Genomic DNA, 25,957 nt, shown 5'->3' on the forward strand with positions numbered 1-25,957 from the left:
CCTTGTTCTTCCTGTTGGTGCTCAGCGTCCAGCAGCAACTGTCATCTCTCACACTTCTCATGTCATTTAATAACATGATGGATTTTCACATTGACAGGTAATCTCGGTCTTTGGGTTTTCCCGTGTGCAGCAATGGCCAAAGGTAGCCAGCCTCAGAGTGAGGTGTGGATTCGCACTGGCATATGCAGGAGATGGGAGTCAGAAAGGTCTGTGCCCATCTAGGATGACTATTCAAACCATGCTGCTCCCCACTTTCCTCAGAAAGTTTCAGGGTTAGATGCTCAAAACCCAGCTCTGCCCCCCGACCCTTCTTGTTGGCGCTGGTTCCCTCGTGTGCTGGTAACACCAGCACCGAACAACAGTGTACCAGATAAATGAAATCTAAGTAACTGTAGAACACCTCTCAGCAGGCTTAGTGAAGGGAGAGAAAACTGAGTCACTAGACGAAATACGCATGTGATAATTTTGATGTTTGAATCAACTACTTTTCTATGGGGCTGGGAAAAGGCTGATCAGGTAAACACTTGCCATCCAAGCACGAGGACCTGAGTGTTGGTTCCGGCATCCAAGTAAAGCCACATCTGTAATCTTAAAGCTTAATGGGAGGTGGCGGCAGGAGAATGGCCAGAAGCTCAGGGGACACTGATACCTGAGGTCCTCTGACCTTCACACTCAAGCTGTCGTGTGAGTGCACATGCACACATGCTCACACACGAACGCTACACACACACACACACACACACACACACACACACACACACACACACACACGAAACCTTTTCTTTCTCTGTTCCCTGAGGGCACTGACACAGGAAGCTGCTAATGGAACTCACCTCTGAGGTAATATGTGAATCCTGAACCAGGAAGGGAAGGAGCCGGGGTTGCATGCTGCCTCTGGCTGTGGGCTGCCCTGAGTGTGTAGGAATGAGAAACACATTTTACAGCTGCAGCCACGGTTGCCACAGGCTTCGCCAGCCTTCTGGGAAGTGCTTCGATGAATCAGGGACCACAGCCCGGAGGAGCCTGGCTGTCCCTGGGGCTGCTTCATGCCGAGATGGGGCCTCAAGAACGTGGTGAGGGGCTCGACTGGGGAAGGGAGGCCGTGTGGGCTACTCTGGGGCTGGATTTGCAAATCTGGAGCTATAACCTCTGTTCAGCTTTTGCTTCCTTCCCTGGACTCTGTTCCCACTCGGGGGGCCCTGCTCCTACAAATAGCCACAAGCAAAAAAAAGGGGGGGAGGGGGGCCAGAAGAACAGCCATTTTGATGTGTAGTCTTTAAAAGTTCAATCCCAACCCCTATGTGTTGCCTCCTCCTTGACACTTGATACATAAGCTTTTCTGTCTCTTGGCACAAATTCTGTAAAGCCTACACTGAAATTTTCTAGGTATTTAATGCTCAAATTATGCATGCATTTTTTACTCTCTACCTCCCCCTGCTGCTGAGAGGATTGTAACCCACAAGCTCTTCACAGTCAAGGTGGCTCCAGGTTCTTTATTGGGGGAATATGTTATTCATGCTGTCCTTAACTAAGAGAGAAAAAAGACTCTGCTTTCTGTGAACCCCAAACCTCCCGAGACAGCCCCAGTTCCTCACTAACTTTTCAAAACCCTCTTCTGTCCAGCTTGTCCCATGTTCTAAACCCTCCTGGTAATTTCTCTTCTAGAAGTTGCCAACTAAAGTGACATCTCAGACTTAGCCTCTCTAAGCCTTCCTGTGATTTTTCAATCTGCACAGTTATTTCAGCCAGTCTTCTCACCCTTGGAGTGTGGGCCTCCACGCCACATGGGTAAAACACCTATAAGGTTATGAAGCAGCCCAAGCTAGAGAGCAGCTGTTTTGGAATCTAATTTCCTGGTGTGGTCTTTTAACCAGTTTCTGGCTCAGACTTAGTTTCCCCTTGCCTTGGCCTCACTCAGTGACTCCATCTCAAATGAAATGCACCAAGAAGGCTCCTTGCAGTGCCTCCAGGCACCAGGACCACACTGAATTTGATGTCCAATTTAAAAAAAAGACAAACACGGTTTGACTAGCCAACAAACATAGATTTGGTAAAGATGGATAAATGGATTTTCTGTTCATAAATCACGGGCTTTGATGTCAACTGTCCTTTCAAATACGATTCTGCAAGAGAAACCAAAAGACTGGTGGGGATTTGGAGGTCTAAGGAGAAAGAAACCTGTCATCTGTTCTCAACTGTTGAGTAAACGTCTCCCAGGCCTCGTGGGTAGGCCACCAGTGGCCAGGCCTTTCCTCCAAGTGATTCACCTTCTTGACCCACTCATGTCCCTTCCCAGACCCCATTCCCTCCAGTAACACCTCTCCCCTCCTGCTCACCACCCGCTGCTGGTCAGCCTCATCCTGCCCAGGTTCCAAGCTTACATGTCCTTACCCATCGCTGAATCTCATCGCCAAGAATATTAAGTAGATATTGCTCCCAAGAGGACACTTTGGCTTATGCTCAGCAAAATTAATATTTTCAGCATTCTCTCTTCCTAGAAGGTAGTTTCTTGCCATATTTGCAAAATTGAGGGAATAGGATTTACTCAGTATGTTGAATGGGATCAGAGACATTTTTTCCATTTTTTTTTTCAATCAGGCAAAAGATGGAGTTAACTAGCCCCATATTCCCAATTATTCAAATGACATTTAGCCCTCTTGCAGATTAGCAACCCCAGGCTCCTGTCCAAATGCACTAATGTCTATTTCAGCTTGGCCTGGCACACGGTACCTGGTTCCTGGCCACAGCTACTTCCTTCTCAACAGGAATTAGCAAGCAACAAATTAAAAGGCATTTTTGCTCTTGAAATGCCTCGCGGGTGTTAAGAAGTGAAGTAGAAAGGCTTTACTCAGTTGCACCACTAGGGGGGATCAAACACCGCCTGTATGAAATGAGTTCTTACTCACCTTTCCCCTCCCCCACCCCCCCAAAAAATGAGTTGGCTTCACGCCCCTGCCTTGCTATGGCCATAGTAGTGCAGAGTGCTCAGACCCTTTGAAAGACAGCAGTTGCCCATCAATTTTATAAGTCAATCAAGCTAGCCTGTTCACAACCTTTCCTGGGCAGCTGCATCGTGCGAAGGAAAAGCTCAGAGGTCTCTTCCATTTCATGCCCTCCTTCCTTATCCTCTAATCTAGCCCTGCAGATAGAACTTGCCGGTGAGAAAGCACCATGGAGGGATTCCTGAGAAAAGGTCACAGCCCTGGATGGAGATCACAGCGCTCCTGCTGATGGAGGGAGGAACGTCACGCCTCCCCCTCTGCCGATAGCTTCCTGCTCTGCTCCACTGGCTCTGGGAAGCACAGAGCCTCCTGTTTGGAAGAGCCCTCATTAGCAGTCAGTTTGCTGCCTAGCTGGTCCAGCATATTCCCTAACAAGCTGTAGCTTTCCTGTTGGGAACCCACCTTGATGAGAACCTCTTCCTGTGCACAGGGCATTGCTGACTGTAGGTTCTTGTTGATGAGAACCTCTTCCTGTGCACAGGGCATTGCTGACTGTAGGTTCTTGTTGATGAGAACCTCTTCCTGCGCACAGGGCATTGCTGACTGTAGGTTCTTGTTGATGAGAACCTCTTCCTGCGCACAGGGCATTGCTGACTGTAGGTTCTTGTTGATGAGAACCTCTTCCTGCGCACAGGGCATTGCTGACTGTAGGTTCTTGTTCCCATTTCATACAAGCAACTCAGTGTGATGGGAACCATTACTGAAAATGTCCAGAGTGCGTCCTGTGGGCTTCATAAATGTCATTGATGCTTAAAGCATAAGTAGGCAGGAACTCTATTTTATGGTTGAAAAATAGGTTCGGGCAACTTGACTGCCATACTGGATTGCAAGATTATACAGAAAGTCGATAACACAGCTGGGTTTTGAACTAGAGACCAAAACTTGCACCAGATCTCTGCCTGTTACACTAACACTGCCAAGGTCACATGTCTAAGGAGTATTGGGGTTTTGAGTACTAATATGTCCTTTCTAATATGAGAGCTCTAAATGAATATTCTGGGACATGGTATGCAAGTGCATGCCAGTATACACACACAGTTTTAAACACGTTTTAGTATAAATACGTCATCCAAGTGACTATTTTTAAATTGCATATATTTAAGCATGCATAGCTTTTATTTCAGTGGTTTAACCCAAAGCTTTGTACATACCCACTCTCATTAGAAGGACAGTGAGTCCCACTAGGCAGTTTAGCCTAGGGCCCCTGTCTATTGAACAGATACCGCTGTGATCTTGCTTCCAGTTGCTGAGGGAGCTCCGAGTTTGGGTTTTATTGGAGACAAAGTTACAGATTTAGTCCCTGCAAGCTCTGATTTATTATAGGAAAATGCTGGCAGGCATCTCAGACTTGCAAAATGAATTCCTCACACTGTTCTGCTACACTACCCCTCTGCTGTGGACTTAGCTCCTTGGAGCAAGAGGAGGAGGGACGAGCTACAGCGTCCTTATTGAATCCATTCCTTGTTCCAGATAAGAAGCTGTGTTCCGAGCAAGCAGAGCTGCTGATGTGACCCCAGCTCTGCCCCTGGTCCTGACTGCACTGCTGAGCACAGAGAAAGGCAGGGCCCAAGCTCTCACACCCACTGCTTCGCATGCCTGGCTCTCTTGATTCTCCTCGGGTTCTTCAAATTGCTCGCCCTCTGAGACATGAGGCACAGGGTGCTCCCATCAAGTAGCTCAGCTGCCTCGGAGGCTCGCTCACAGGGATGGTGGACTGCAGTTCTTGGGCCCCAACCCACCTGCACTAAGATCTGCTAATGAAAAGCTGACTTCTCTGTGGCTCAATCCTACAAACTGTCTTCCTCCAAGAGATAAAGAAACCAGCCCTTTCTTTTTGTTCCCTCTTTGGTTACACTCAGTGTCTGAGAGGAGCTTAGGCTTTTTGCAAAGCTGGCAATGAGCTGAATGGCTGCTTGGGTATTGGTGTCAGGGACTCAGGGTAGGCTCCGGTGAGCCGGTGACTAGACGACTAGATGGGCCTGGAGGGCAGCAACATTCTTCTTGGAGGGAGCCCTGACTGGGGGAATCTGACCGTGTGAGGACCGTGGAGGAAGATAAAGGGGTGGTTGTGCGTTCTGGGCATCAGCACTCATGATCCAATCGTTTCCAGGGTGGCATGTCCCTGTAGGCATGCCCAGGGTTCTGCCTGACCTCTGTGACCTAGGAAGCAGGCGGGGCCGCTGTTGCTTAAGCTATCTTCTGACCCATCTTTTGATCGTCACGAAATGAGTGGGGACGTGTTGATGAGGGATAGAACTGAGTAATTTTTTTTCTTTTTTAATTTATTTTTAAAGTTTTTTTTTTTCATTTTATGTACCAATCCCGGTTCCCCCTCCCTCCCCTTCTCCTACCCCCCCCACTTCTCCCCATCCCACCTCCCTTGGGGAGTCAACAAAGTCTGGCATACTCAGTTGAGGCAGAACCAAGCCCCTCCCCCCTGTGTCAAGGCTGAGCAAGGTATCCCACCCTAGAGAATGTGCTCCTAAAAGCCATTTCATGCACCCAGGATAAGTCCTGTTCCCACTGCCAGGGGCTCCCCAAACAGATCTGGCCACATAACTGCCACCCACATTCACTGGGCCTAGTTTGGTCCCATGCATGTTCCCCAGCTGACAGGCCAGTGTCCATGAGCGCCCACCAGCTTAGGTCATCTGTCTCTGAGGTTTTCCCCATCATGACCTTGACCTCACTTGCTCCTGTAATCTCTCCTCCCTCTCTTCCACTGAAGTCTAGGAGCTCAGCCTAGTGCTTCATTGTGGATCACTGCACCTGCTTCCATCAGTTACTGGATGTAGGTTCTATGAAGACAATTAAGGTAGTCACTAATCTGATTATAATGAAAGGTAAGTTCAGGCACCCTCTCCATTATTGCTCAGAGTCTTATTTGGTGTCATCCTTGTGGATTCCTGGGGATTTCCCTAGCACCAGGTTTCTCCTTAACCCCAGTGGTTCCCTCTACCAAGACATCTCTTTGATTGCTCCCCGACTCCGTCCCTCCCTCCACTCAGCCATCTCAGTCCCTCTTGTTCCCATTCCCTATCTCTTTTCTTCTACCCCGCCCCCCAGTTTACCCAGGAGATCTTAACTATTTTGTCTTCCTGGGGCCCTCCATACGTGTCCCTCTTAGGGTCCTCCTTTTTACCTAGTTTCTCGGGTTGTGGATTGTAGCCTGGTTATCATTTGCTTTATGTCTAATATTTACTTATGAGTGAGTCCATACTGTGTTTGTCTTTTTGGGTCTGGGTTGCCTCATTCAGGACGATTCTTTCTAGTTCCAGCCATTTGCCTACAAATTTCATGATGACATTATTTTTTTTTTTACCGCTGAGTAATACTCCATTATGTAAACGTACCACGTTTTCTTTATCCATTCTCCAGTTGAAGGGTATCTAGGTTGTTTCCAGGTTCTGGCTTTTACAAATAATGCTGCTATGAACATAGTTGAGCAAGTGTTCTTGTGGTATGATTGAGCATCTTTTGGGTATATGCCCAATAGTGGTATTGCTGGGTCTTGAGGTAGGTTAATTCCCGATTTTCTGATAAACCACCATACTGATTTCCAGAGTGGCTGTACAAGTTTGCACTCCCACCAGCAGTGGAGGAGTGTTCCCCTTCTGAGTAATTTTCTTAAGAACTTGCATGTCACTCGTTTCTTTTTTCGGCCTTTGAAATGATTCACTTTCATGACACATGAACAAAACTTTTCACTGAAGAACCCAAACCGTCACAAGTGAGGGAGTGTAGAATCATCTTACAAGGCTGTTCTATGGGGTAGCCCTGTCAGAGAGCTGGGCACATGGTAAGAGAAGCTATTTAAAATGGATAGGAGCAGGGCCAGCCGCCATGATACTCAAGTGTCCGGTCTCAGGAAGCCCTGAGCTTGTGCGGGTACAGGAAGGAGACCTTAGAGCTGCTTTGCCTCCTCTGGCTTTAACATGAAAGGTGGGAAGTGTCTGACATCCAGCCCAGAGTCCTCCCAGAAGCAGATCCTGGCAGCTTGAAGTTCTTGGGGTTTTGTTCTAAAGCTCTGGGCGTAAGTATCAAGTTGGTGGTGTGGCAAGGCAACTGTGGGCTGGGAGCACCGCAAAGGATTGGCTTCTGCCTGGGTGGAGTGCACACCCTCCCCTGACTGGCTGCTAGGGTAAGCTGGCACCACCAGGCTTTCTGCCTTGCAGAGGGCTTCCTGTGGTGGGCACTGTGCATGTCCTCTGTGCTCTGGTGCCCACGCCAGGACTGCTTGAGTCCTAGACCTAAACCTCACTGCACCTAGAGAAAGCTAAGACCTCTGTCTTCAGTAGGGCTGGGCTGTCCTGTGGTCCAGCGATGGTTAAAATCATTGTCAGCTTAATGAGCTCTAGAACCTCCTGGGAGATGGGCCTCTGGGCATTCCCGTGAGGAATACTCTTCGTTAGTGTAATAGGTGTGGGAAGGCGCGCCCACTGTGGGTGACGCTACTCCATGGGCTGAGATCCTTGGCTGTATAAAGAGAGAAAATGTGCTGAACACAAGTGTCAGTTGCTTTCTTCTGCATGATTGTGGACCAGCTGCTTCAAGCTTCTGTTGCCATGGTGACTAGCTCCTCACACTGTGAGCCAAGGTAAGCCCCTGCTTCCTTGAGTTGCTTCTATCAGGGCAACTCTATCACAGAGACCTGGACAGAAACTCGGATAGGCAGCCTGGAGGACACCTGTCTCCACGCTGAGTTAGAGTCCTGTTCCTACCAATTATTCTTGTTACTTTGTATCTCCACCTCGGTTCCTCTCTTGGAGATGTAAACGCCCCTTCTACAAAGATTGAGTCCCAGAACTGCTTTAGGTGGTGAGTGTACAGCCAGGGATAATGAGGACCCTAGACCCTGTCCTCACGGAACTGCACAGCACAGCTCTGAGGAAACGTGGTGCATAAGTACAAGAATCTGGTGTAAAACACAGATAGGGCCCAGATTTCTGTCCATAAATCCTGTACGAAACCCCCAACAGAATCTACAAGCGGTGCTTTAAACAAGGCCCTTTACATATTCAGGACATGTTCATCCATCTGTGTGAAGTTTGACTACAGCAAGTCACCAACCCTCCCTAGGCCTCAGTTTCCACTTCTATGAAATCAGGCACCTTGAACCACATAGCATAGCCCCGAGTCTGCGCGTTGCCCCTGCAATGCTGTGATCATCTCTAGCATACAAATGGATTTCCTGACTTGGGAATCGGCTGAACTGAGGAGATAGGTCAGAGGGTAAGGCACTTGCCCCCCGAGGATTGCAAGCCTGATAAGTGTGATCCCTGAAACCCATGTAAAGGTGGAAGGAGAGAGTCAACTCCACAAGCAAGCTGTGGCAAGCACGCTCACATATATAGATCGTATAACACACGTGAATGCACACACATAACAATGAATTTGTGCATTTTCCCTGAAGAACCTTTTCATTGGTTATCATCCTGCTTCCAAAAGCTTTGAGATAGTCTTACAGGCCTGATTATTCTTCCCTAGTGAGTGTTTCAAATATGCCCACACAGTCCAGTGTAATTCTTCTGAGCTCACTGTGAGTTTCTATTCATCTGAATAGTCTACTTGAGTGGCGGCCATGTTCCCACTTGCTCCCCATGATCCATGCAGTTCTGAGTGTCACCAAATACCAGCCTTGCATGACAAGCCTGCACCATCGCTTCCCACCCCTGCCTCACCTACACAGCTGTCAATCAGAAACATGTGTGATGCTCTCTGATTTCAAGTTAGAACTCAGGATAGAAAACACCTGGAAATGTCTAGGTCTGGGATGAACTCTGAAATGCGGAGTTCCCAGCCATGCCACTGAATAACATCCTGTAGTCTTGGGGTTTTTTAAAAATTCAATCTGCATGATAACTCCTTTGATTTGGCTTTTGTTTGGAATGATCTGTCTGATGCCATTTCTCTGCAACATTCAGAACAGGATAGGATCTCTTCCGAGTCAGCTACATAGAGTGGACCTTTCCAAGCATAAAGAAACATCTGTCCTCCATCTGCGGGGCCTGAAAAATAGGACTTTCAGTCCAGTGTTGTGTAGGACACAAATGCTTGCAAAGAGCAAGAACCTTTTTTTTTTAAAACTAAAATCCTGATAAATGTCAAACAGGATCTTTTCATCTTGCATATCATTTTCCAGAGAGCATCACCAAAGGCCACTTTAACTGAATGGTTTAATGAGAACATAAGCTGCATATTCAGCCAAACACTAGTCAAACGTTTAGTATATTATGTACCATCTGTGCAATCTTATAGTTATTTAACCCTGATAATTCTTGGATTTGCAAAATAGAGAAAATACTGGTATCTTCCCTAAGAGAGTATTCTCTAGAAGACCAACACTGAGTTCTCACTGTTCCTCTTTTGATGTTTCTGCTGTCAATATGAGGGACAGGAGGCCGGGTCCCTGGTGTAGGTATAAGAACACAAGGTTGGTGATCAGAAGCCTGGGGTGTGCATCCACTGCTGCCGCTTAGTGCAGGATGCTGGGAGAGTCACATGCTTCTCGGTTTGTCTGGAAAACAAGGAAATAAGTATCTCTCCGGTAACATCATGAGGCTCAAGGATGATGGTTTCTGGGAATCTCCTTGGCCAATGCTAAACTCTACAGATGTATTATCAGCTACCCTCTGTGTTATGAACCAGGTGTTCGTGTCCCTGGAAATTCCTATGTTGAAATTCTAACTCACGTGTGAAGGTACTAGAAGGCAGGGCTTTGGAGTGGGGGCTTAGTTAAGCTTAGAGAAGTCATAAGGAGGAGTCCATGGCTGGAAATCAGTACCCTGATAAACAGTGACTAGCAGCCCTCTCTTTCTACCCAGTGAAGAGACAAAGAGGAGCCAGCTGTCCACCAGACGGGAGGAACTGAGTCTGCTGGCACCTCAAGCTTGCGCTTCCCAGCCTCTGGAGTGGTCGGAAGCAAATGTCTGTCCTTTAAGACACCTGGTCACAGCTCTTGTTAGGAAACCATAACTGAGAATATGGAGTCACAACTGTCACTGAAAAACACATCTTTTTTCTATTCAAGAATTTCCATTTACGGTAATTTATTGGTGAAAATTTTAAGGCCACTCCACGTAGTTAAAAGGAAGATTTATTTAGTGGCGTAACTTACAAATGAAGGGGTCGGTAGATTGCGGGTTCTGGGAAAGACACAGCGCAGTCCGGTGGTGTTCTCTGGAGAACTCTACTCGGTCTACCTCTAGTGTCCAGGGTCCAGGAAAACAAGAGAGCGTGGCAGATCCAGATCTTGGATCTTCGGGACCCTCTCTTGGCCCCGCCTTGTAGTTACCGAAGCCTCAATAGGGGTTGGAACTTCCAGACCTAAGCTGGAATGGTTAACCACTACAGTAATTGTTGTGTTGAGCTCAACTACTTATGACTGATTTCCACCCAGTCAGAGAAGACAGCACACCGATGGACTGAGGACCCACTGAGCAACACCCTTCCCAGAAGAACTCTGTCATCACTGTGTGCTTGTCTCCCATGCAGCTTCTGTGGACATCTAAAATGCATGCTAGTCAAAATCCAGTGTGTCTGCAGAGTGTGGGTGTCCTGGAGCTGGGCTTGAGGCTGCAAACGCTGGTTTTCCTCATTCATCTCCCTTCCAAGAGCATTCAACCTGGACTCCACTCTCTCTGCCTACGTGGTCACTTCTCCCTTTCCTTATGGTGGGAGTCACTATCTTGAGATCTTGTCACCAGTCAGGCTTTAAGTCCAATCCTCCCTCCTCAGTTGTCCAGCTGTGTCACCCTGAGCAAGCCACAGAAGCATGTGGCAGGTCAGCTTTCTCAGAGGAAGACCATGGAAGAGCCCCCAATGAGTTACCCAACACCAAGGGGCCAGCCTTGAAAACATGTGCACACAAGTAACATAAAGACTGAGCAGGTTGCACACACACACACACACACACACACACACACACACACACACACACATTGCAACAGTTAAAACACCACCACAAGTGTGAGAGAGAACAAGAGACAGGCACATGGAAGAAGTACAAGGGAAGAAAGGGAAAAGTACTACATTTTAACTTCAGAAGATAAAGTTTTCCAAATGGGTGAGAATGAGAATTACCTTCCTAGGCAGCTCAGGAATTAAGAGAGCATACTTAAAATTCTTCCTCACACCTGAGACCCCATGTTCTTACCAGCTTCGCTTTCCTTTCCTTGACATTCTACACACAGAGAATCAGAAGGAAGGTCCAGGGACAGATGCACCCCTCACAGGCATCGTCCAGTGGTCTGCTTCCTCTGGTGAGAGCTCACCTTGTAACAGTCCACTCAGCCGTGACTGAATTGATGAGGCAACCCTGGATATTTTTATTTATTTATTTATTTATTTTACATCCTGACCAGTTTCCTCTCCCTCCTCTCTTGCCAAATCCCTCCCTCACCACCTCCCCTCTGTCCCCCCAATCCACTCCTCCTCAATTTCTGTACTTTTACTTCATTGGGCTACATCTCATATTGGTAAACTTAATTTCATTCATTTATTTTTACCCATTAGAATGCAGACACTAGAAAACTTGGAGTCAACCCGGCTCCCGCTACAGTTCTCTCGGGCAGTGCTGCTGGGAACTGTCCCTCACCTAAACCAACTACTTAAATCTTCAGGACCTTAGAAACACACATAATGTCACTCCATTCCAGGCACATTACATTGCTCATGTAGCTACTGAGAATATAAAGGCTATCAATACAAGAAAGTAAGGTAAGCTCACCAGGTCTGTGTGTGAGCCGGGGCCTGGGCAGCCCTGTACACTGTAACAGTTTAGTAAGCTCACCAGGTCTGTGTATGAGCCAGGGCCTGGACAGCCCTTGTACCACTGAGAGTTTCTACTAAGTAACTCATCTCCAGCCTTCACAGCCTCTGTCTCTGGAGTTCCAAAAGATCTTCCAAACTAATATAAGTACATGGTCTTCTCTATGCCATTAGTCAAGAGTACCCATTTTCTATCTGTAATAATAATAATAATAATAATAATAATAATAATAATATAGCATTTGGATATATACATAATATAATTTTTTGAGACAAGGCCTCACTATGTAGCCCTGGCTGGCTTTGAACTCACTCTGTAGACCAGGCTGGCCTCAGACTCACAGAGATCCACCTGTCTCTGCCTCCCGAGTGCTGGGATTCACCACACATAGCTTGCTTTTTATATTGTATGTCCAGTGACATAACTTTCCTTGATCTTTACATGTGTAGCACTTGAGACGGCCTTTAAATAACACACCTCTCGGCAGGCACAGCTGTGCGTTAAAGAAGTCAAAAACCGAGCTGCCTTCCACTGTTCCCTTCCCTCCTGCATCAGCTCTGACTGTTCTTCTTTTCTTGAAGACAAAGGCAACAGTTTTGTAAGTAAGGGCTGTATTTGATGAGTTCTGTTGTTTGATGGGCAGTGCTGTGACTCTGAAAATGATTTGCTAAAGTGAAGGGCTCAGACAAACTTCTGTGGCCTTCTCCTGGTGGGCCTTCTTCCTTCCTCATCCTCCCCAATGCCAGCTACAAACTCTAGACATTTTCCTCCCCAGTGCAAGCCATAGCAATTATTCTTCCTTTTTTTCAAAAAGTAACTGTGAAATCTAAAACTATTACCCTAATTTCAACTTCTTCCCTTTTCCTTTAAGGGATGGGCATTTTTAAGTGTCTGGTCCACCTGGATTCATTATAGGACACGTAACGTGGTTCCAGAGAGGATCCTGCCGCACACCTAGAGGAAATGAAAGCTATCCAGATAGCCTGTACGAGCAGGCTGGCTTCGCTGGAAGACAGGCCTCCCCCACTGAGTCTGTCTGTTAGACAACACCCCTCCCTCGTGGGCAACCACGTTGTTACTGACTCCATTAGGGTCAAAACCAGGAGCCCGGCAGTCCTAACAAACTGGGCTTAGCCACCCATCCTCAGTAGAACTAGAGAGACAAATACTAGAGACAATCAGAAGAAAGAGATGTATTCGTTGCGGTGACACTGGGAAGAGGGACAAGGGGTTTGGTGACATCACAGCTCCTTCTCTGAGGTCCTGGTAATCGGCTGAAATGGAGGGCAGGTAGTGTGCACAGCTTCACAGTCCTACTCTAGATGTGGTCCCACGCATCCGTGACTGCGGATGGTCTCATCCCCAGGCCCTCTTGCACTGTGGTCTGACAAGTGGACAGAACTGTATAAAATTCCTTCCCACAATTCCCTCCTGGCTGACACCAGGGCCCAGGCTTCTTTCTCCTTGCCCAGCATGAAATTTCAAGGGAAATTCCAGTTTCTTGGGTCCACTGTTGCAATGGTCTGATAGGTGGAGGCAGGGCACAAGTGCCTCCATAGAATGACTTTATTCCAGGACAGTTACATCTCTTCAGTTGTCTATGTATCACATCGACACACTACACAGGCGGTCGGTCACCCCTGGTCTTAGGGTAACCGGGAGGGGACTGCCTCCTCTACTTCACATGTGAAAACATTTCATTTCATCCACTTGGATTTATCTTTGATTTTATGTGTGTGGGCTTTTCCTGCCTGTGTGTCTGTGCACCATGTACATGCCAGAGGCCCATGGTTTAGAACATAGGCCTGGGGGCTGGAGAGATGGCTCAGAGGTTAAGAGCACTGACTGCTCTTCCAGAGGTCCTGAGTTCAACTCCCAGCAACCACATGGTGGCTCACAACCATCTGTAACGTGATCTGGTGCCCTCTTCTGGCCAGCAGTCATACATGCTGTATACTAAATAAATAAATCTTTAAAAAAAAAAAAAAAAGAACATGGGCCTGATGATTCCTTTATCCTGGTCACTCCACTCTCCAGCTGGTGCAGGAAGGCACAGTTGCGATCTGACAAGAGGTGGCAGGCTGATGTGCTGCAGGGAGGCCCCTACCAAGATCCAGATGAAAGTCCTTCCAGAGAGGTTCTAAGCTGGGATGTAAACAGCAAGCCCAGTAATACTGCTGAGAGCTCCTGAGATCAGGGACCCGGGGACCGTGATCTGAAGGCTTCTACCCGAGCGAGCGAGCGTGCGTGCTAATGCTGGCTTCCACGTTTGTTTACAGCTGTAATTTTTTTGGGATAATGAAAGTACCATATGTCTATCTCTCTAGGTTCCCATACAAATTGGGAAACTAAAAACGCCAGATGATTGCAACAGATTCCTGCTTGCTTTCATGGGAAAACAACTGCCACGAACCCTCGGGAAATGAAGGGAAAACGTGTTCTCTGGTTAATGCCTTCACTCTGTCTGCAAGCAGGTCCCAGTCCACGGTTGCTCAACATTTCAACTCGAGTGAGATGTCATCCTGCTGGAGGCCAGGTGAGATGTCAGAGGTCAGCGAACTCCCCTGACCAGGACACTGAGTACTGTATTCCAGGCCCCCCACTTCAGTCCCTGGCCAGCTGCGCTAAGCGTTCAGGGCTCCTGCCTAAAAACTAGAAGACACACATACTAAGGCAGAACACCGCCTCATCAGGTTCTTCAATAGACCTGACACCAGTCAGCCAGAGGGTCAGAGGGGACATGCTCCTGAGGACTCTTTCTGTGTCTTGTTTGGCTGCCTACAACTAGACAGACCTAATTTGGGGGTGGAGAGACCATTTAATAAAACCCAGGGAAGTATGGCCTGGGTCACTGTACCCATGATGCTTCCAGGAGGCTGCTGAGGCTGCTAACACCTCCCCCAGGACTAGCACCAACTGGCCTAAAGAGATAGTGGGGGGGGGGGGGGGGAGGGTGCTAGAGATGTCAGTGTTGTGGTGACAGTGGAAATCTGTGGTACTGGAGGACGGTTTCAAGACTGGTTTTAGGTGACTGTATGATTAGTTTTCTTGTTGCTGTGACCAAATGCCTGAGAGAAGCAACTTAAGGGGAGAGGGTCTATGTGGGCTCAGGTTCTTCAATAGACCTGACACCAGTCAGCCAGAGGGTCAGAGGGGACATGCTCCTGAGGACTTCAAGAGAGCGCCGCCTGTCCTCCTGGGAAAAGAGTTCATCATGGGGAGTTCATCACAGTGGGGAGTTCATCATGGGGGAGTTCATCATGGGGGGTTCATGATGGGGAGTTCATCATGGGGGAGTTCATGATGGGGAGTTCATGATGGGGAGTTCATCATGGGGGAGTTCATCATGGGGAGTTCATCACGGTGGGGAGTTCATCATGGGGGGTTCATGATGGGGAGTTCATCATGGGGGAGTTCATCATGGGGAGTTCATCACGGTGGGGAGTTCATCATGGGGGAGTTCATCATGGGGGAATTCATCATGGAGAGTTCATCATGGAGAGTTCATCATGGGGGAGTTCATCATGGGGAGTTCATCACGGTGGGGAGTTCATCATGGGGGAGTTCATCATGGGGAGTTTATCATGGGAGATCATCATGGGGGAGTTCATCATGGGGAGTTCATCATGGGGGAGTTCATCATGGGCAGTTCATCATGGGTAGTTCATCACGGTGGGAGAGTTCATCATGGGGAGTTCATCATGGGGAGTTCATCATGGGGGAGTTCATCAGGGGGAGTTCATCACGGTGGGGAGTTCATCACGGTGGGGGAGTTCATCATGGGCAGTTCATCATGGGGAGTTCATCACAGTGGGAGAGTTCATCATGGGGAGTTCATCATGGGGAGTTCATCACGGTGGGAGAGTTCATCATGGGGAGTTCATCATGGGGAGTTCATCATGGGGAGTTCATCATGGGGAGTTCATCAGGGAGAGTTCATCACGGTGGGGAGTTCATCATGGGGGAGTTCATCATGGGGGGTTCATGATGGGGAGTGCATCAGGGGGAGTTCATCACGGTGGGAGAGTTCATCATGGGGGAGTTCATCATGGGGGGTTCACGGTGGAGGAGTTCATCATGGGGGAGATCATCACGGTGGGAGAGTTCATCATGGGGAGTTCATCATGGGGAGTTCATCATGGAGAGTTCATCATGGGGGAGTTCATCATGGGGGAGTTCATCATGGGGGATTCATCATGGGGAGCTCATCGTGGGGGAGTTCATCATGGGGGATTCATCATGGAGGAGTTCATCATGGAGGAGTTCATCATGGGGGAGTTCATCATGGGGAGTTCATCATGGGGGAGTTCATCATGGGGAGTTCATCATGGAGAGTTCATCATGGAGAGTTCATCATGGGGGAGTTCATCATGGGGGAGTTCATCATGGGGGATTCATCATGGGGAGTTCATCGTGGGGAGTTCATCATGGGGCAGTTCATCATGGGGAGTTCATCATGGGGGAGTTCATCATGGGGGATTCATCATGGGGAGTTCATCGTGGGGAGTTCATCATGGGGCAGTTCATCATGGGGAGTTCATCATGAGGAGTTCATCATGGGGAGTTCATCATGGGGGAGTTCATCATGGGGAGTTCGTCATGGGGAGTTCATCATGGGGGAGTTCATCATGGGGAGTTCATCATGGGGGGTTCATCATGGGGGGTTCATCATGGGGGAGATCATCATGGGGAGTTCATCATGGGGGAGTTCATCATGGGGGAGTTCATCATGGAGAGTTCATCGTGGGGGGTTCATCGTGGGGGGTTCATCATGGGGGAGATCATCATGGGGGAGATCATCATGGGGAGTTCATTATGGGAGTTCATCATGGGGGGTTCATCATGGGGGAGATCATCATGGGGGAGTTCATCATGGAGAGTTCATCGTGGGGGGTTCATCGTGGGGGGTTCATCATGGGGGAGATCATCATGGGGGAGATCATCATGGGAGATCATCATGGGGGAGTTCGTCATGGGGGGTTCATCATGGGGAGTTCATCATGGGGGAGTTCATCATGGGGGAGATCATCATGGGGGAGATCATCATGGGAGATCATCATGGGGGAGTTCGTCATGGGGGGTTCATCATGGGGAGATCATCATGGGGGAGATCATCATGGGGAGTTCATCATGGGGGGTTCATCATGGGGAGTTCATCATGGGGGAGATCATCATGGGGGAGATCATCATGGGGGTTCACAGTGGGGGAGTTCATCATTTGGAGGATAGGATTGGATTTCATTTCTACACAATTTAGGAAGCAGAGAAAGAGTAATGACAATACAATTAAGTGACTCTGGCTCTCTCTCTCTCTCTCTCTCTCTCTCTCTCTCTCTCTCTCTCGTGTGTGAGTGGTGTGTATGTAGGTGTGTGTGTGTGGTTGTGCATGTATGTGTCTATGTGGAGGTTTGTGTATGTGTGGTGTGTATATGTGTGTGTGTGTGTGTGTGTGTATGAGTGTGTTGCTACCCAATGAGAAGCAGTCCAGTGAGTAAGAAATGAACACCAAACACACACACACACACATACACACAGACACATACATGCACAACCACACACACACCCCTACATACACACCACTCACATACACACATGCACACCACATACACACACATGCACACCACATACACACACATGCACACCACACATACACACAGACTCTTACATGCGCACCACACACACACATCATACATAAATGCACACCACACCCATATGCACATACACCCCTACATACACACCTTACACACACACCTCCACACAGACACATACATGCACACCACACACACACACACACACACACACACACACACACACACACACACCCCTTATGGTCACCAACGCTGGCAACATAATTTTTTCTCACAATAGCTTTCAAGGATGCAAACAGAGCCTGCAATTCCAAATCTCCACAGTGTGCCTGTTTACATGGATGCCACCAGCTGCCTTTCTTGCCTGGCCTAGAGAGAATACTCAGAGAAACAGAGTGGCAGAGGACATCCCTGTGGCCTTTTGCCAAAATAAACCATGGAAGTGACTCTATGGAAATAAGAACATAGATTACAGTGCATCTGAAATGCTGTGCTCTGGCCTAGTCAAAACATTTTGATTCCTCTTGTCTGCAAATGACTCACGGACAGGATTTCTTCACAGGAGGCCACACTAATAGAGGCCATGGAAGTCGTGTTAGGGGAAACAGCAGCATCATTTTGTGGTCCTAGGGAGGCCTTCGGTAGTCAGGTGTTATTGTGTTAGCACAGCTGTGCTGCACAGCATCATGGTCCAGGACACTCTCTTTCTTCGGATTTCAGTAATTGCGGCTTAGGGTTGATTGCCTCTGTTCTGTTTCCAGCTTGCCTCAGACACTTAGCTGCCCAGAGTTGGCACAAACACCTATGGGGATGAAGAGAAAACATCTCCATTAGACTGCCCTCTCCTCTCAGGCAAACCACAGGAAGTCTCATGAGGTCTCTAGGCCACCCACACTTTGGCCCACTGGGGTGATTCACTGAATCCACAGCTTTACTAAAGGACACACTTCAAGAAGAGCCAAACAGATGTATAAGGCAGGAAGACAGCACCCCAGTGGTCTCAGGGAGCAAACCCCCCTAGTGATGAGAAGATACACACAGAACCTAACCAAGAGTGGGTGTAGTAGAATATTGTAAGGTGTGTTACTTTTCTTTATGTTGCGATTGTTTAACTCTGTGAAGCCGTGTTACTGTGCCTGTCTAAAACACCTGATGGTCTAATAAAGAACTGAACAGCCAATAGTGAGGCAGGAGAAAGGATAGGTGGGGCTGACAGGCAGAGAGAATATATAGAGGGAGAAATCTGAGGAAGAAGTAGTCAGAGAAGGAGGAGGACATCAGGGGCCAGCCACCCAGCTGTTGGGTTATTGCGGCGCTCTTACCCTGCAAGGAAACGTCACGAAACATTAACAAAATCCAATAACAAGAGTTATATTAAGATAAGGTAAAGAGACAGAGGTAAACAGGCCTGTGGAAAGACACGTGAGTGAAGATGGGGCCGGGAATCCTGGCGCCGGCTTATAAAGGCTGGGCTGCGCCTGCGTACACAGGCCCATGTGGCTATTCCACGCATGCATGTAGACCACATGTTTACGCTGCGTGCTTTACGCAACCACGCAAAACCATGGGGTCCTGGTCACGCGAGATGTTTTGACCCGGAAATGACTAGACAGAAGTGACTAGGTCCCGCCGGGCATGCGTGACCATGCCCAACCGTGGGGGCGTGTTGTGAATCCATATCACCAGTGACACAGCAAGCCACGGAGTAATAGTAAGATTTACAGAAGTTAGAGAACAGGAAAAGCCCAGGGGCAAAAGGTAACCTGGATAAGTTAAAGTTAAGGAAAGCTGGAAAGAAACAAGCCAAGCTAAGGCCAGGCAATCATAATTAAGAATAAGCCTCCATGTGTGATTTATTTGGGAGCTGGTTTGCGGGTCCCCCGCCCACCCAAAAAACACCAACAACCAACAAGTGGGTGCCAACTCTGGGTAGTTGGTGTCAGAATAGAGTTGGGGTGGAAACAAGACACAGAGAATACTAGTTATCAGTAATGTTAGCTGGTAGTTATTTGCAGAACCTGTCAATCAAGTCTCTGTAGGCAGAGCAGCAGGGGAGCTGATTCATTAAAGCCCCCCTGTCACCAGCTGTCTGGCTGGAGTCCTTCTGTTCTATTCAGATAGGAGAGGCTCCCCGACTGTTGTCCTTGGAGGCTTTTGTAATCTTTCCCTCAGCGTCTGACCCAGTGAGCAGCTGTGATGGACAGAGGCAAACAGCAGCAGGCAGGAAGTTCCCGCTGGCGCGTTAGTGCGCCTGTGCTGGCCTGAGCTTCCAGGACCCTCAGCCCCACAGGCGCGGGAAGTGAGGCTTCTCCAGCTCAGTCGGTGCCTGGTGCTAGGATTCGGCTCAGGCGAGGCTCCGGGGACCCGAGGGCCTTGGCCCGATGAGCTGGCAGCTCTCCGGAACTTTTCTAGTGACCAGGGCTTGCTTGCAGTTTTCCCACTCTGCCTCTTTGCGGCCTTCTATTTTTCTTTATCCCTGGCTCTATTTCCACGCTCTTCTGCTTTCTTTCTACGTCTGCCATTACTCTTGATTCCCCTTTTTGCAACTTTTTTTTTTTTAAGTTTTTCGAGACAGGGTTTCTCTGTGTAGCTTTGCGCCTTTCCTGGAACTCACTTGGTAGCCCAGGCTGGCCTCGAACTCACAGAGATCCGCCTGGCTCTGCCTCCCGAGTGCTGGGATTAAAGGCGTGCGCCACCACCGCCCGGCCTCTTTTTGCAACTTTTCAAACACCTCTGCTTCCTGCACATGCTGTCACGGCTGCCAGCATTCACCGCCGCCGCCCCTCCGGCTGTTATCGTCCGCTATTTTCAGAGCCACTGCTGCCTCTGCCTCGTGGCTGTGGCTCCCAGGATTACCACGTCACCACCACCAGGCTGGTGTTGCCGCCGATCCTCATTTGTCATAGCTTCGACCGCCACCACGGTCACTGCTACTTCCTTCTTCTTGTGACCAGTCCACCGCACTCTACGAGCAATAGAGACAGACAAGGAAAGACCGCTCAGAAGAAGCCTTCCTGTCGCGGATGCTACGACAACACTGTTTCCTGGCAACCTGCTTGTCTACCATCCAATCACAGCAGACCTACATGCAAGGGAAGGATGGTCACGGCATTGTCTCTTTCCCACTAGTTACAACAGTTCCTCTGCTATACGAGCAGTGAGGTGTTCCCCTTCTGGACTAGGTAAATTGATGCCAGGGTAAGTCTGGAACGTGCTGGGGCTGCGCTTTAGGAACGGTAGCTGTGCTACAGCAGCAGGCAGCTGCAGTTGCCGTGCAACTTCCTCAAAACATCTGCGGACTGTTTGAAGCAGCTAGAGCAGGAGTCAAGCTGACTGCTGAACTGACAGTCCTTTCCTCAAGGCATCCTGGGCAATGAAGAGGAGTCTAATGGGGACGAATTAGTGAGTCCCAGCTCCCATCCCCAACGTCTTAGCAAATTTACCGAGGAAAATGAACATAAGAGAGATCGTATAAAATAATGAGTAGTCACTAATTAAATAGCGTTGATCGGTGCTCTAACTTACTATGGCGCCTGTACCCCAGGAAAGGTGGATCGCTCGTTCCACTTTGTCTCGTCCCTAGCACCGCAAAACCTGTGTTCATCAGCCGGAGATCTTCACTGACCCTCAATGAAGAGTTTTTATTGGGATTTTTCTTAAAGGTCATGGATTAAATCATTGGCCACATTAAAAATCTCAGCCTGCTCCCTTGCCCAGTTAGTGAGTTTATACCTCAGGTCAGTTTGGTCCAGAGTTCTAACACTTCAATCCCTTGTCTTCATTTTGATCATGTGCTTTCCTGAAGTATCTGAGAGTTAACTTATCAGCATAAGTAGCAAGAATACCCTTATCGGAAAAGCCCAAATGTCTTAGCAACTAAAGAAAATACTGAATATTATCTTTATAATACCATACTTCACTATGAAAATGTAAAAAACACTGGGAATTTCAACTTATTATTATTAATTTTTTTGAGCAGCTACTACAGACCAACCCTTTGGATTATACATGCTGAAGCAGTATTTTGGAATATAAGCAGGCCATTACGTGGAGGGTAGGCTGAAGGAGGCAGAGAGGGGTACATGGATAAGGAGAAGGCATTCAAGGGATGAAATCCAGACAAGGGGAGCAGGTGTGGAAATGGAAGAGGCAGGCTTGAGAAACACAAAAGAAAGTTTCAATGATTCAGCTTTTTGTTGTTGTTGCTGTGGTAGTGGTTTGAATATGAAATGTCCCCCAGAGGCTCATGTGTTTGAACACTTTGTCACCAGCTGATGGCGCTGTTTGGGAAAACTGTGGAACCTTTGCCTGGTAGTGCCTTGATGGAAGAAGTAAGTCCCTGGGGACAGACATACAAGTTTTATAGTCCCACTTTACTTCATGTTCACTCTCTACTTGTGCGTGTGAAGATAATGTAACAAGCCAGCTCCCTTCCCTGCCACCAATGCCCTCCCTGTCCTCTGTCATGTCTTCCCTACCATGACGGACAATATCCCCCAGAACCCTGGTCAAAATAAATCACTTCTCTTTTAAATGGCTTTTGTTGGAGTGTTTCATTGCATTAGTCGTGGTTTGAACTGATAGAATGTCATCACAGTTCCCCATGAGATGATGGACTTAAATCCCCTCAGACCAGGAGCAAAATAAGTGTCCTTCATTAAATGGCTTTTTTGGGTATTCTGCCACAATGATGAGAACAGCTAACACAGCTGGGAAGTTGATTTGCCAAACCTCATGGAGTCTGGGAATTCACTTACCATCTATAAGTTGTAAAACACACCATACCAGTTAAAATGGAGGTGAATCCAAATGCTTATGAGTAGGGAATGTCAATACTTTTCAAATGCTCAGTGCTGAACAAAGGTCAACAGACACATTCACAACAACTCATGCCCTCCAGGCCCTTCCCAGATGACAGAGAGGATGTTCTGGTTCTCTTTGGGAGGACTTAAGTATTCACCAGACTCTACCAAAGCTGTGCAGCAGAGACCAGACACCCTCAGGGTTTGCTGTGACAGTGGTAGGGCATTTGGCTGTCATATGTGACATTTGCATGTGCTATTTCTCTTCTGCAGCCAGGATACTGGACTAACAACATTGCAGAGAGCTTTGCAAACCTTTTCATAAGGTTTTAATAATCACTTTGGGGTCTTATGAGTTAAGGAGCAATCCATAGATGCTGAATATTGAACAATTCCCTTGTCATCCTGAGCAATGGTCATCCAAGTTTTTTAAAGCCCTTTCATTTTGAAACACTCAAAAGTCCCCTCCCATTACCCACTGTCATAGTTTCTGTTGCTGTAAAGAAGACACTATGACCAGGGCAACTCTTATAAAGGAAAGCATTTAATTGGGGCTGGCTTACAGTTGTAGAGGTTTAGTCCATTATCAACATGGCAGGACATGGCAGCATGCAGGCAGACATGGTGCTGGAGAGGTAGCTGAGCATTCTACATCTTGATCTGCAGGCAGCAAGAGGGGACACTGTCCCACACTGAGTGTAGCTTGAGCATAGGAGACCGCAAAGTCTGCCCCCACAATGACACACTCCCTCTAATAATTCCACGCTAGTTTGTTTTCCCTCACCCCCCTTTTGTCCCCCAGCTCACCCCTCAGTAATCATGGTCTGATTCATAGCTTTAATATTAGAAGCATAAGCGGTATAGCAAGCAACAAAGGAAGTATTCTAACTAGGCACATTTACAGGTAGAACAGCATCATGCAAAGTCAAAGAGTTTTGCCTCTAGTGGTTAATGTTTACCTCGAGTCAAATCTAAGTTTTCATACATAACGCATCAGCCAAAGCTGAATCAATTCATTCTTCGTTCTGTACTACTCTATCTCCTATGGGAATATACCAGGTTTTTTTTTCTATCGTCTTGTAAACTACATAACTACAAAGCTTACTCTTGATAGTTGGCACAGCTTCTCTCTTGCTCTCATGTCTCCCTCCTCTCAACTTCCTACAGTATTGGCACAGCTGTTAGAAAGGAGGGCACTGTGGATTCCTATGATTCTGCTTCATTCCCTGTTCCTAGACTGTTCCCATTAACTCCTGATATCATTTATTTATTTGCATTTTTCCTAGACTCTTGTGGTTAGAATCATTCTTTCCAGGACAGTTATGCAAATTGGTCATGTCGTAAGCTACTGTGACTCTTTCAGACTAGTCACAAGGTGCGTTGGAAAGGCACCATTTTGTTCTTGAGAATCCTGAATTCATGGTCACACTTGAAATATCAAAGCCTTTTGAAGCTGAATCAGGTCTATTGTATATTTTTAACAACATCCCTTCTGGTTCACCCAGAGGAGTGTCATGGGGGAAGTTTTCCTAATGCAATAGCCATTCCATCTGTAGCTCTAAGAAAGTGAGACCAGAGGCAGCCAGAAGTGTAATTTACAGAAGGAAAGCAAGGAGAGCAGGTAGAGCTTATGGTCCTGTGGTCGTGCCCAGAATTATGTAGCAAACTATCCATTGGCTTTGCCAAAAATGAGTTAAATTCTCCCAGGCCTTGCACATGGAGAACTTGGTCATACTAGTCTCAGGCCTTGTCCCCTGTAGAGTTCCCGGCTCCCAGCACTACACCACCAGGCCAGACCTAGTGGTTTTTCCTTCAAATCTTGTGATCGTAATGCTTCGTTTCCAATAGCTGTCTACTAAATCTTCCTCAGAGACAAGGATGGGAGACTATAAATGCAGCGGCTGGCCTAGAAAAGCATTTGTGGGAGAGGATATTCATGGACAGGAATGGCTAAGGAGGGGAAAGATGGGAATGCCAAGTTACTGGGCCAATGTCCAGCCACTCAGGAGGACCAATATAAGTACTGTCAAGAATGTGAGGAGGCTGAGCTTTCACTGGCTTTGCAAGGGAAGAACTCAGTCTGCCATACTTTCTTGGATGCTGTTGAAAACAGGAGACTCATGAGTCAAAGAGAAAAGAAATTTCTCTATTTACAGCAACTGCAGTATCCTGGCGACTGACTTTTTTTCTCTTGGCTCCTGAGGCTCCAGAGAAATGAAAAGGGGGCCATAAAGCACCTCAGGCACCAGCCAGTGTATTACAAAAGCAGAACTCTGTAGATGTAACCAACGGTCTTATTAAATAAGAAACAGAGCCGATTCAGAGAAGAAAGCCAAGAGGTCAGAGCTAAGAGCCTCACCCTTCCTGATTCAGGGATCCTCTTCAGCCAAGAGAGCTCTCCGAAAGGGACCTACTTCCTGTGTGTATGTCTTTATATACTCTAGCTGTTCTGCCTTCTCATTGGTTGTAAACCCAAACACGTGACTGCCTCGTCACTGCCTGTATGTACCACCCTCCAAGTCCTTAAAGGCGTGCGCCACCGCCGCCATGCACTTGCTATGGCTCTAATAGCTCTGACCCCCAGGCAACTTTATTTATTAACATACAATTAAAATCACATTTCAGTACAAGTAAAATACCACCACAGAACCCTTAGGGGTGGAGAGATGGCTCAGCAGTTACGGGCACTGGCTGCTTTTGCAGAGAGTGCAGGTCTGTTTCCATCAACCACATGATGACTCAGAACCATCTGCAACTCCGTTTCCTGTGAGACCTGACACCTTCTGGCCTCCACAGACGCTGCACACATGTGGTACACAAACTTGCAGAGAAAACACCCACCAGCACACACAAAATAAACAAATCTTAAGAAGGAAGAGAAAGAGGAACCTGGAATGTAGGGAATGTGAACCTTACAGACTTTCACTTGGTACTGTCTGAATTATACTAGAGAGTGAACGTGGACCTTTTAAATGAGAGAAAGAATTAGTTCTTTCAAGGCCATTGTCTTAGTTAGGGTTTTCTATTGGTGCAAAGAGACACCATGACCACGGCAGTTCTTAATAAGGAAAACATTTAATTGGGGCTAGTTTATAGTTTCAGAGGTTTAGTCCATTGTCATCATGGTGGGAAGCACGGCAGCACACAGGCAGACATGGTAGTGAGAGTTCTACATCTGGATCTGGAGGCAGCAGGAAGAGAGAGCGACACTGGGCCTGGCTGGAGCATTTGAAACCTCAAAGCCCACCTCCAGCAACCCCTCCTTCAAGAAGGCCACACCTCACAGTGCCACTCCCTATGAACCTATGGGGGCATTTTGATTTAAACTACCCACAGCCACAAACCATCACATTGTACTTGAACATTTAGTCTGCAAGAAAGGGCAGCTGCCTGGCTCAGCAAATACACAAAAAATGCTCTTAATCCCAGGGTCGTGGGTTCGAGTCCCATGTTGGGCGCCATTTGTAGCTGGAGTTTTCTCTTCAAGTCCCGCCAAACCCTGGCAGTCCAACAGCCCACTTATAAAATAAACACACAGATGATTATATTGCTTACAAACTGTATGGCCGTAGCAGGCTTTTTGTTAACTGTTTTAAATGAGCTATACAAACATAATACCTTAAACAAGAGTAGAAATATACACACAGTATAACAAAATTAACTTTAAATTTGTTTCAATAAACTAAATCTATACCAATGTTAATCACTTTAAACAAGTTGTTGTTCTTTAAAATTAACCCATTTCTATTAATCTGTAAGTTGTCACGTGGCTGTGGCTTACCGGTATCTTAACAT

The 25,957-nt window shown here is 47.6% G+C and overlaps 1 long non-coding RNA gene across 2 annotated transcripts; it reads left to right on the forward strand.

Moving 5' to 3' along the window:
* Positions 1–6,774: 6,774 nt before the first annotated feature.
* Positions 6,775–21,862, forward strand: LOC128108697 (uncharacterized). Of its 2 annotated transcripts, none has more exons than XR_008217587.1 (3): positions 6,775–7,599; positions 14,100–14,308; positions 17,139–21,862. It is a non-coding gene; the product is annotated as an uncharacterized LOC128108697 (long non-coding RNA). The 2 variants fall into 2 exon arrangements; XR_008217588.1 differs by lacking the exon at positions 6,775–7,599 and adding an exon at positions 12,111–12,370.
* Positions 21,863–25,957: the final 4,095 nt, after the last annotated feature.

The sequence above is a fragment of the Peromyscus californicus genome, unplaced genomic scaffold, assembly GCF_007827085.1.
Source record: "Peromyscus californicus insignis strain IS unplaced genomic scaffold, ASM782708v3 Scaffold_13__1_contigs__length_99412109, whole genome shotgun sequence".
NCBI classification, from domain to species: Eukaryota; Metazoa; Chordata; class Mammalia; order Rodentia; family Cricetidae; genus Peromyscus; species Peromyscus californicus.